Genomic DNA, 11392 nt, shown 5'->3' on the forward strand with positions numbered 1-11392 from the left:
GACACCTTTCCTTTCTTCTTCATTTTTTTAATCTGGACAATCTGACTTCTTAGCAGGGTCATTCCAATGGTTTGAATTTATAAGTAAACTACTCAATGTTTATTATAGTTGCTTTCTCTCTTCATCTTCTTCTCTGGTCACAGGTTTGAGGCCAAACGTGAGAAATGAGTGTCACAGTATTTTGGAGCAAATATCCACAGGATATGCCAGTTCTGTCACTTAGCATTGAGCTGCAGTGAATTTACTGTCTCAGGATGAGAGGACTGAAATCTGGAGTGATCCTCATACTGTCTGCATTGCTCCTTTTGCCTATAAAATGATCTAATAATTATGAGTGTTTTGTGTCTCCAACTTTAAGTATCTAGAACACACTAGAAGCATCTTTCTGTTTCTGTTTTTCTCTAGTACCTCTCGAGATTTAGACTAAGGATTGGTGTGAAAGGGCTCCTGTGTGAATCCCTGAGAAAAGCCACTTAAAGCCTCCTCAGGAGATCGCCATTCAAAGCCAGCTGAGCAGGAAACTCGGTGAGACTCTTATCTACAATAAACCACCAGTGAACCCGAAGTGGAGCAGTGGCCCAGACGGTAGAGCTCCAGCTTTGAGAGAGAAAGCTGAGCAGGACATACAAGCCAGACCATGCAGGAAAGCCTGGGAGTTGATTATGTCCAATTAACGACCAGATAGCTCTTCAATTACTTTCTGTTGGTATGTTGCATGGGCCTAGGTGAGAAGTCTTGCCCCTGTTATCTGATGATACAGGTAACTGGGACCTGAGATCCTAGGACCCATGGGTGATACAGAAGAGAAGTATTTTTAGGCATCATATCAGCAAAATTTGGGCATAATCAGTAGGAATGCTTCAGAAATATGGAGAAAAACAGTTAGGGACCAGCGAGTTAAAACAATAAACAGAACAGCAGAATAAAATTCCATATAGATTAGAGGAAAACAACACTCATTTTTTGCCATGTGAATTCAGAAGGCCATGTTCACTTAGACGGTATCACATGTTTGTACCTAAAATATTGTGTTGATACATTTTATATTCTGATACATATTCTAAACCTAATTATTTATATTCTAATTCTATTTATTGGAATAAATATCAATTAATTCTAGTAAGTTTCATAGTGTGAAATATAAAATGATCACATATAAATGTAAAATACATGACTACATATAATATAATGAAAAGGTTCATGTTTTGCATTGTGCTGTTGTGGTTAGGGTATCAAAGGCAACTCTGTTTTAAAGTATTATTCCATTATCTCTACCTCAGTGTTTGGTAGAGTTAAGCCTAAAGTTTTCCATTTGTAGATTTACAGCCTGGAGTCAAGAGAAAACACTTTTTAAAACATTACCAATTTAGGGAGGTTGAGTTTTTCTTCATGTGTCTATTGGCCATCCTTCTTTCTTCTTCAGAGAAGTTTCTCTTTAGGTCTTTAGTCCATTTATTTATTGGGTAGTTGTTTCTTTGAGTATTTGTTGTTGGGGATTTAATTTTTTGAGTTCCAAGTATACTTTAGATATGAGACCCTTGTCCATTGTATGGCTAATGAAGATCTTCTCCCAATCCGTGTGCTTTCTATTGATCATGCTAGCTATGTCCTTTGCCATGCAGAAGCTCTGCAATTTTATGCAATCCCATTTGTCCAACCTTTCTTTGGTTTGTTGTGTTTCTGGGTCTCTATTCAGAAAATTTCGGCCTGAACCAAGGAGAACTAGGGTTTCTCGCATTCCATCCTGTAATGTTGTCAGAGTGTCTGCTTTGACTCCGAGGTCTTTGATCCATTTGGAGTTGATTCTGATGCAGGGTGATAATGCAAATCAAAACAACATTAAGATACCACCTCACCCCAGTTAGAATGGCAAAATGAAGAACTCTAATAACAACAGATGCTGGAGGGGATGTGGACAGAAGGGAACCTTACTGCATTGTTGGTGGGAGTGTAAACTTGTTCAACCACTTTGGAAAGCAGTATGGAGGTTCTCAAAAAACTTCACATAGAGCTCCCCTATGACCCAGCAATCCCACTTTTGGGCATTTACCCAAATATTTACAAACAAGACCACACTATAACTACCAGCATAATTATGTTTACTGCAGCATTATTTACCATAGCTAAGATCTGGAACCAACCCAGATGCCCCTCAGTAGATGAATGGATCAAGAAAATGTGGTATATATACACAATGGAATTCTATGCTTCCATCAGGAAGAATGACATTGCCCCATTTGTTAGGAAATGGAAAGGCTTGGAAAAAATTATATTAAGTGAAGTAAGCCAAGCCCAAAGAAACATAGGTCCCATGGTTTCTCTTATTTGCAATATCTAGTATATGTATGAGTCAAGAAGAAAAGGTCAGATAATGTGATGTTAGGAAAATGAACCCTTAGATATGTATTTAAATGTTTTTTTTTTCTTTCATGCATTTGTTTCTAACGCACTTATAAGATTATCTGTTTGTTGCTTTGTATGTCCCTCCCCCACATTATATCCCCTGCTTTCACTATATTTGATGTCGGTATAATTTGTAGAGGAGAAGGGAAAAAACAAGTCATTTATGGATAGTGGTGGACCCGTTGCAACAATGAGAAGTACAAGTTGTCATGTCGAAAACGAACTTTACAACGTTGGTGGGGGGAGGGTTGGGTGAGGTCGGGGGAGGCTGGGAAGGGATGCGAAGGGTAAACAAAGGAGGAGGCTGCAATTCTTGATAAGAAATGTCCTCATTATCTTGCCCATGTAATTGTAACCCCTCTGTACATTATGTTCACAATAAAAATAATAATAAAAATAAAAATAATAAAAAAAATTACCAATTTAAGGCCTAATAATGAAGAGATATATATGGACTTCTCTTGTAATTAAGAAAATATTTGGTGATAAAATGGCAGTAGAGTAAGTTCCTGCCTGGTTGGAAGGTAGAGAGACCAAGACATTAGGTAATCATGCATGTGAACAATTTTTCACTTTCTTGGCTTTAGCTACTTTTGAAATGGTAGGTATCATAAACAATCGTATTTTGATAAAATTCCTTCTAGTATGAACAGTTCTGGCTGAACTGTTCATCTCTCTATGATCCCTTGTAACTAAGATTAGTTTTTTTCCAGTAATACAATCTATGCTGTCAGAGTAAGATATTCTGGTTGGTCTGTTCCTACATGGAAGAAGGGTAAAGGGTGAGGTAGACATTTGTGCCAATAAGACCTCATTTGGGAAAATTTCAACTGCATATGTTTAGAAGTAGCTCTTAAACAAGGCTTACTTTGAATCCATTGGCTTCACAGAGCTAACACAGTTGGATAAATAATTACTTGAAAAAGCCGTCTCCTTTGGACTAAGCTATAAATATTTGAAGGTATGATCAAATTCTAAATGAAAAAGACTTAAAATAGTCATTGACAAAAGGATTGCAAATGTGGGCAATCAACTGAACAACATATTTTTTCAACTATTCACAGAATTTTAGGGAAATAAGATTAATAGCATTTTTAGGAACAAGAAGGTTTCCTTGTTACAAATAGGCTCCTAAGCATATAAGCCTGTATAAATATTTCATCATTAACTACTTAAATTTACAAGGTACTACATTCTTCAGCAGGTTGTATACCAAAATTACAACAATACAGAGAATAACATGGCACTTGTACAAGGGTGATATGAAAATTTGTGAAGTAATCAAAATTTTTCATTCTTCAGATGCAAGAAATGAAAAACAGCTATTAAAAAGTTGATTACAAAATTACAAGTGTAACAATACACATAATTCATATAATTAAAAGTTACTTTGACATCAATGTATTAAATTTTCACCTTAGAAAGGCCTTTACATAGCATAACCTTTACACAACTTTTGAAATTAGACAACATTGTCCTTTTATCCCAAAGAAATATAATACTTTAAGGACCTAGGGGAAAAAAAGGAATCTTAAACTGTTTCTATATGGAATGCAATCTGAAAGGACACATTAATGAACTTATATGTTATAAAACCATGTAGAATTCAATGTATTATATCTAGGAGAGAATAAAATAGATTATGGACACTATACAAACATAGAATATAGAATATTTTAAAATATACTTTTTCAGACAAACACCGGAAATATCTTGAGTTTCTATACTACTCATTTCAACAGATAAGTGAAAATTATTTCTGATTAACGAAATCACAAACTCTGCATAAATAATTATAGATGTACACAAAAACTCTTGAATACATTTTGACATCAAAAGCAGGCAATTCACTTGGAAGAACACCACAGAATCCGTGAATTGTTACTATAAGATATTGTTGTTATTTGGATTGTGAAAATATGTTGGGTTGACACAAAGGAATTAATGACATTTTTGAAATTTAAGAAAATTTACCGAATCATTAGGATTTAAGAGAACAATTTGTACAGCCTTCCACAACTTCAAAGAGGTAGTGATACATACTTATCCTTTTGGTAATATCTAATGCAGTTTCTTCCAAGTGGTTCTTCAGACCTGGTTTGACATATTGGTTCAACAGTTCCAGTGTATTTTTGCTATCTCAATTTCCAGCAGCAAGATGCAAGGGGGTTTAGAAGCCTTTAGTTTGGGCATTGGTATCTGCATCATGAAGAAGAAAGAAGACACTCTGGTATTATTACACATATATGGACTGTGCAAGGGTGTCCAGCCATCTGCAGTTATTGCATGTGCCCCTTGAGCCACCAACTCACGGACAATGTTTAAGTGTCCACTGTAGACTTCCCGATGAAGAGGGGTATACTCATAGTTATCCCTAGTATTCACATGAGTGGCCTTTTTGGAAAGTATTCTCTGCACTGTAGTAAGCTGGTTATTTTGAGCAGCCCAAGGAAGAAATTTGCTTGGATCTTTCTCCATTTTTTTTCTTGCAATTGTTGACATTCCTCACTTTTTCATCTTGTTCCTCATCTTCATCAGAATTGCCTAACCAGATACTTTGAGTGCCAGTGGAAATTAGGTGTCCATGTATTTCCCTAATAGTTCATGCTGGTTGAACTGATCAGAAATATCTGGTGAATTTTCTGCGTATGTTTTTTCACCATGATTTATTTTCTTTTTCCATTTTTACTATTTGAAATTATTCTAACTGGAGATTAGGGAATAAATGGAGAGCAGAGGAAAGATGTTCCTCCATATTCAAAGGTACAGACTGAAAATGAGGACCAGTGGTGTCTTCATGTGCAACTTATTCTAGGAATGAGAAAATGTGAAATAATGCCTCCTATATAAATGATTTGGGAAATGGCAGTGCAGAAAGTGAAATGACGCAATCCAAAATATAAAACAATATAAATAAGGATAATTATGGAGCACTCATATTATCTATGAGAGCCATGAAAGAGAGAGATGAGCTATCCACAAAATCCATGCCTCTGATCAATTTATAGAACAAGCAGAAATTTGTTTTAAAAAAGATGGAAATAGAATTTATGTATTTAGTTGAAATTAGTAAATACCTTTTTAATAGCCTACATAAGAATCTAAATCCTTGATAGTACTAGTATTGGATCTATCTGAAATCAGTTGAATCTCACTTTTCCTGTACAATGAAGGAATAGATATAGGCTAGGAAAGCAGCTTGAAAAGGCAGGCCGATTTTATCTGTGAGAAAACTTTGTGGAAACTGGTATTGAGGAGTACTTACTGGTGACCCACTTGCACTGGAAGCATGATTCTGAACTCTTGCTTGCTGATTCTGAACTCTTGTTTTGATCATTATATTCTCCAAAAAAGAAAAGGTCAGAATTGATAACAAAGGACTACTAATACATTTTGACTTTTCATTAAGCATCTTCAATCATCAAAATCACATGAAGACAATAGACAGGCCTATTTTTTTTAGATGAAAACAAGTGTCTTTAAAAAAACAAGGAATTTAAGTAGTCTTCCAAAGGACTTCTATTTTACTTACTGCATTATACATTTTTCCTAATGTTGAGTAACAATAAATAATGGATCTATTAGAAAGCTCTTAAAGCTCATCTGTTCAATAGTGAGTTCTCTTAGACTATATTATGGTATTTTTTTGTATGGTCTTAGGAAGAAATTTATATTACTAACTTGAATTTGAGACAGGACAATATCATGACTGTACATCTCTCTTCTATACTCTTAGTTTTACATTATTATCTAAATATGTGCATTAAATAAGTATAGAAGAAAAATTAGAAGCCACACTGGTGGATCATGGCTTCAATCCTAACTAATCAGAAGGAAGAAATCTGAGAATTGTGGTTTGAAACCAGACCAAGAAAAAAAAGTCCATGAGATTTTGGTTTGAAAGTAACAAGCAAAAGCTAGAAATGGAGCTATGGTACAAGCAGTGAAATGCTAGCCTTGAGAAACCTAAAACAAAAAATAACAAATTCTGGGACAGAGCCAGGCCCTGACTTCAACCTCTAGTATTAGGATGAAACTAATTAAGTAATTAATTAATTAAAAATAAATTAAGTGGTCACATGTGGAGAAAATGCTCAGGGATATCACCCAGCCTCTTATTTCAAAAACTACAATCTACCGAAAAAATCTATTTAATTAATACCTGTGTAAATAGAGTATTTTCATCACCCAAATGCACATCCATGCTCAGTTACCTTTGCAAGGTAACTCTGTTATGTCTGGAGTACCACATAACATTATCACTTAAGTAGAAAGCATTGCAACATAGGTTCACTCTATCTCTCTAATGGATTTTTCTCCACACATATACTCAAATCTTACAATTATTCCAATTCTTTGAAGTCATGGCTTTTTTCTTTAACATCCATAATATTAGAGTTTGAATTTAGTGTCTTGTGTCTCCTAAATGGGTGTTCTTACCAGTTTGTCATGTCCCCAGCCCTAAATTATCCAGAATAATTTTCAGATAGAATCTGGCTTCCTATTTGTGGATGATCATGGGCTCAGTCCACTTGATATTATTCTTCCTGGAATTTAGAATAACAGGTGTCTGGCATTGTGTACAGATCTTTGTGTCCAGTCTGGGCTTTAACCACTATCCTCACAACGGTAGACTCCCATATAGTCAGGTTTTTCATAAGTTTATCATAGCTGATTTTTTAAATAAATCTTTGCATTTCCTGCAGGTTCTTGAGTACTGAATTAATTTGTGTTTTCTTGGGTTGGTTTGTTTCATTTGAATATATATATATTCAGTCGTTCCTCACTTTTCCTTTGGTTTCTTTCACTCAAGTTCTTACCTAAAGTGCTGAGAAACCAATTCTTCTTTCTCAAGATAGTCAAGGTGAACTTTATTTATTCCAAAGCAATTTCAGTAATATTTAAACATCTTCATATCTATGAATGGTATACAAATGCTAATCACTGAGAAGGGTCTTTTTATTTTCACAGCAGTCTTTGGCATTCACAGACTTATCATGAATTATACCAATATAATAAAACTCAGATGCTTGCCAGGAGGAGAAAAACCTATTACTAATTGTTTGACAGAGGCTTCTCTTCTCGTGAATGAAATACGCTGCTTGATGCAGGATTTCACAGGGAGAGCTAGGGAGAGCCTAAAAAATCAGCTAACACTACAGAGTTGAGGGAGATTACTTGACCTCCTAAATAATTTACTTTTATGTCAAATAAAAGCAGGCTTCCAAAAAGAGAGTAGACTTTAGAGAAACATGATGAGTTTTATGTAAATAGGTGCTTAGCTGATTTGTTAATTGGTGGACTGATACAGGGAAATAAAGTACATCAAGGTAAAAAAATAAAGAACTCTGCATTGAAATACTCATTTGTGTGTGTGTGTGTGCGTGCACACATGTGCGTGTACACACACACGCATGTGCATTTCTCATGCATGCATTATTCATTGCTGAGGCTTGATAGTGCCTAGACACTATCCCAAAGCTTCTGTGGTCAATGATAGTGGTCTAACACTTGAGCCACTACTCCACTTATGGTTCTTTGGAGATAATCACATGTATTGTCATGATTGGACTGGCTTTGAACAGTGGCCTTCAGTTCTCAGCCTCCTGAATAGGTAGCTAAGCTGATTCAGTCTCTGAATAGCTAGTTAAAATGCTGCCTGTCCTCTATGCTTCACTGCTGTTTTTTACTTTTCCTGAGGTAATCACAAGTCTAAGTCATATAGGTCTAATTGCTTAAAAATATTTACTGCTTGGCAGCAGGGCTCCCAACTGTACTCTTAACTACTTAGGAGGCTTGAGAACAGAACCCAGGCCACATTTTAGTGGACTTCCTTGATCTATAGCTGAGTGCATTGGAGCATTTCCACCATCCTGCACTATCTAGAGACTAAAATTGGAAGGACTGCAAGATCAAGGCCAGCCATGGTAGATAGTGCAACTCTGATGCCTTTGATGATGGGAAGGCTAAAAGGACAGATCAGGTGCATGTTCTTGTCAAAAGGGAACCCCTATCCTAAAATTAACAACTGATATGATGCCAGCCTAGCAAGAACAATACACCAAGTTGAAATCCCCACCAAAATAAGTATATACCTTAACAACAGGTAACAAATACTAACTGTAATTTCAAGAAGCACATACTTTATTAAGAAAGGCTTCATTACCTGGTCACTTTTTGAAAATTTAATTTCTTGTACTTGAATTTAAAAAAGTTTGAGCTGGGCATGGTGATTTGTGGCTTTATTTTCTAGCTATAGGAGGAACTGCAAATAGGTTTGTAATTCCGGAGAGCCTGGGAAACTATGAGACCTTATTCTAAAAATATCCATAGTGAAATGATTAGAGATATAGCCATCGATAGCGAGATATGGAGCACGCACCTGGATATCATATTCTAAATCTAATTCTTTTGAAAATAATTATCATATTCCAATTACAATTTCTTTACATTGTAAGAGGTCTACAGAATGCTTTATTTTCTATTTTATTTTTCCAATCTTCTCTGATTCTCAGCCCACACTATTAGGTGGATTAAAAAGAAACTTGTTTCAGGACACGTTGATTATTTTCCTGCTTCTCTTCTCTGTAGTCTTTCTGTCTTTTGAAACAAAATACTAATGGCATACAGCTCCTATATGGTCCATCATTCTGTCCCCTCTCACTCTCCTCTGTAGTACAGCTCTCAAGTCATTATCATTCAGCTTTATTATGCTGTAATGTTATCTAAATTTTAACTCATTCCTAAATTAATTTTAGTGGCTTCAAGCATTCTCTAAAGACATTTTTCTCTATATAATATCTGGGGCCTTGTGTTTTCCCAAGGTGAAAAATATGAGTGACTATCAAACATCTAGATAACTGTGTTATTGGATATTTGTCCACCTGCTCAATAAACTCGCATGTAAGTTCAAGGAATACAGATCATTCAGAACAATCTTGTAAAATGGTGTAGCTTGAGCTCTCATACTAGATTTGAATCTTATTACCATGTTTAGTAGTTAGGACAAAATAGCTCTACTATAAGAACAGACACACAGAAGAATGTAACAGATTTATCAAAAATAAATTCTTAGTTTTATGGTCAAAAGATTTTTAAAAGGATGCCATGAACTTTATCAAATAAAAATAGAATTTTAAATAGGTGTATTGGCACTATTGCTTCTCTAGATTTAAAGAATGATCTTGGACTACTACCTTAAACCTTATAAAAAATTTGAAATAAAAAATGATTATCAAACTAAATGTGAGATATAAAAACCGATAATATGTAAATGTAAAAATTCATGACATTGGATCAGTAAAGAATTCTAAACATTTGACATGGAAAATATTAGTGGCTAAAGAAAAGCAAGAATAAACGGGTTAATATCAACTGATGACCTTTCATAATTCTATGAAAGAAGTGAAAACCTATCCAACAGATAGAGGGCACATATTTGTTAATGCTACAGTGTTAATTCGACAATGATCCTGAGTCTTAAGTACTTTTATATCTTCTAATTACATATAATTTTTTTTCCTGAACAGGTTATTTCTTTAAAGAATATATGTAAATTAATGGTCAATAAGAAGAGCAAATGAATTAAGCTCCTCTTTAGTAACTAAGAAAAAATAAAAATAAAACTCATTTCTATGACCATAATATAAAAAGATGTCAGAAAATATAGTAATGCATTTGTGGAGAAATTGATATACTCTAGATAGCAGAATGATTTGTATAATACTGCAATCAATTTTGCAAGCAAGTTTTCAAGTCTTCTAAAGGTCAAAGAGAATTGTATATGATCCAGCCATTACACTTCTATGTATTAGTAAAGAGAAGTAAAAAACTTATTTGGACAGGGAATGTAGTTCATTGACAGTGCACTTGAATAGTATGTGTGAGAATCTGGAAATAATCCCCAAACAAGTTTTGAAAAGACACACTATAAAGGATATATGGAGGACAAATTCCTGTAACTTAATTTTGTATCTATTTTAATGTCTGTTCTAAAATTTACAGCATTTTTTAATTTATTTTAATTTCTTTTATTTTTATTATTGTGAATATACTGCACAGAGGGGTTACAATTACATGATAATGAGTACATTTCCTATCAAACATTGTAGCCTCCTCCTTTTTTTACCCTTCACATCCTTTCCCAGCCCTCCCCTCCCCCACCTAACCTTTCCCCCCCACCAAAGTTGTAAAGTTCGTTTTTGACCTGACAACTTGTACTTCTATTGCTGCAACGGGTCCACCTGTATCCTTATTTAAAAGACTCATTTTTCCCCTTCCCCTCCACAAATTATACCGACATCAAATACAGTGAAAGCAGGGGTTATACTGTGGGGGAGGGACATACAAAGCAACAAAGAAATAATCTTATAAATGCGTTAGAAACAAATGCATGAAAAAAAACATTTAAATACATATCTTAGGGTTCAATAAAATTTACAGCATTTCTACTTGAAGAAATGCAAGTTTGTGAAAATTAGGCTTGGAAAACGTCTGATTGTACCCTTCACTTCCAAAGCACTAAAATGTATACAATAAAAGGAGATAAATACATTACATGTGAATTTCATGTCAGCTATATATATATATAGTTAAAAATAATTCACACAAATTGCAGAATACCTAAAAAGATGGTTTCATTGTTGGCTAAAAATTCTTTGTAAACTACAGTTTTTAAAACAAAGATGTGATTCTGTTTATTTTGTTTATTTTGGTTTTTTTTTTGAGTTTATACAGAGATAACTCAAACAAAAAGTGTATGTGATAACTGGAATATCTAGGAATCATGCATCACTTATAAGTAATTGATAACATTTTCTGGAAGAAACTTTTAGCAAATGACAGAAGACCCAAATCTATGCATGAACATTTTATGAAAGCCATGTTACTTGCTCAATCCAATTGCTTTCCTCTTCTTTGCTAGAAAAAAGTATTCTCAAGATAAGAGCCAATAGCAGTGAAAAGAAACAAAATACACAATCATCTTGAT

At 34.5% G+C, this 11392-nt stretch overlaps 1 pseudogene; it reads left to right on the forward strand.

Annotated features, from left to right (window-relative positions):
• Nucleotides 1-3595: 3595 nt before the first annotated feature.
• Nucleotides 3596-3695, forward strand: LOC122127698 (annotated as a pseudogene).
• The last annotated feature ends 7697 nt before the right edge of the window (nucleotides 3696-11392 follow it).

Source organism: Dipodomys spectabilis, unplaced genomic scaffold (genome assembly GCF_019054845.1).
Source record: "Dipodomys spectabilis isolate Male_0828 unplaced genomic scaffold, ASM1905484v1 ptg000307l, whole genome shotgun sequence".
Classification (NCBI taxonomy): Eukaryota; Metazoa; Chordata; class Mammalia; order Rodentia; family Heteromyidae; genus Dipodomys; species Dipodomys spectabilis.